Raw genomic sequence first — 1,521 nt, forward strand, 5'->3', positions numbered from 1 at the left:
AAGTCAGCTTTTTGAGCTGTCTTAAAATGCTTCAGCTGGCCTACAAACTTGTTAGGGGTGTAATTTCCCTTTAAACACCCTCATTTCTATGACAGACAACAAAATGGGAAATGACAGCTGACTAGGAAAGGATGGGGAGCAATGGTTGCAGACCACTACTGCCAGAGTGTATCTGTAGAGGGGACAGAGGGGCACAAGTGTTTGCAATCAAGTCATTCCCCATGACCAAGAGCAACACAGCCATCTTCCACACCACCTGCCCTGAAATCCACCTAACATGGCCCAGACTTCAGCCAGAGCAGGACACCAGCTGATTACAGCTGTGCCCTCATCCCAACTCTGCTCCTGAGCAAAGCCACTACTTACAATAACAAGCAGTCATTTTTTAATTATTACTTCTTACTAGTAAGAAACAGTTACTGTTTTTTCTGCCACTAACTTTTTAGCAGCTTCAGGTTCTCACTTCAGTAGGGAGGATATTTCTTACCTATTCTGCTAGACAGTTCACAAAGCTGTAAAATCAAGTCTACAAGTTTTTGAGACAATGCTTGGCCCGTGAAGATGCCAAACACCCAACCCTCACTGTAAGTCAGAGCTGTCAGACAAAGTCACCTTGGAAGATGTGTCCTATGTCTCTTCCTCTTTTACTTTTCTTTTTACTGTTTCTTTATGATACTTATGATACTTTATGACTTCCCTACAACTCAAGTTTCTTTCTAGTATCTCCTCACTGTTTGTTTCTCACAGATGCAAACACTTACCCCTACTTTCTGTTCTCACATTTCAGTACATCCAACCAGCTATAAAAAAAAAAAAAAAATCAAACCTACTCCTTATGTTAGGAGGTTTGAAACACATTAGCAACGGGCTCTCTTGAAAACTGCAAATTACCAACAGTTCTCAAACCACACATCACAGCAGGCCTTGGTCAACCACTTGTGCTGGAAAGTGTATTTCCAGCTACAAGCTCCAGTTTTGGCTGAACATTAGAAGGACGACATTTGAATGGCTTCAAGAAAAAAATCTTTATCCCATCATCACCAAAATTCTCCCACTCATCTGGTTTTAGGTGCCAGACTGACACAAGCCTTATTGCTATTTCAAACTAGCCAACCTTTCCCAGCAAGGGAGGCAAACCCACGCCAGCTGTGCTGGATCTCTCCACCACCACAAGACTCCTCAGATCCCCATCCGCAGGAGCACAACACCCTCGGTGGGCTCCTCTTCCAGAGGTCAGAGCAGGGCAGTGTGAGTGCTCCAGAGCAGCCATCTCACCCAGGAGGCCACATCACCCAGGGAAACAGAACGTTTGCTGGAAGCACCAACATGTTACGAAGAAAAACCTTGAGTTGTGGGTCCTTTCTGTCAAGTCGTGTTGCTCCAGAGTGTAACCAAGGAGGAACCTGCTGGTAATAACCTGATTTGGTTTAAAAACAGAGAGGGTGAAGGCAACGCTGCTACAACGGGTCAAAAAAGCAAAGAACCGGTCACAAAGGGAGAGAAAACCCCGCGGCCGTGATC

Source organism: Antrostomus carolinensis, unplaced genomic scaffold (genome assembly GCF_000700745.2).
Source record: "Antrostomus carolinensis isolate BGI_N321 unplaced genomic scaffold, ASM70074v2 scaffold15513, whole genome shotgun sequence".
Lineage (NCBI taxonomy): Eukaryota > Metazoa > Chordata > Aves > Caprimulgiformes > Caprimulgidae > Antrostomus > Antrostomus carolinensis.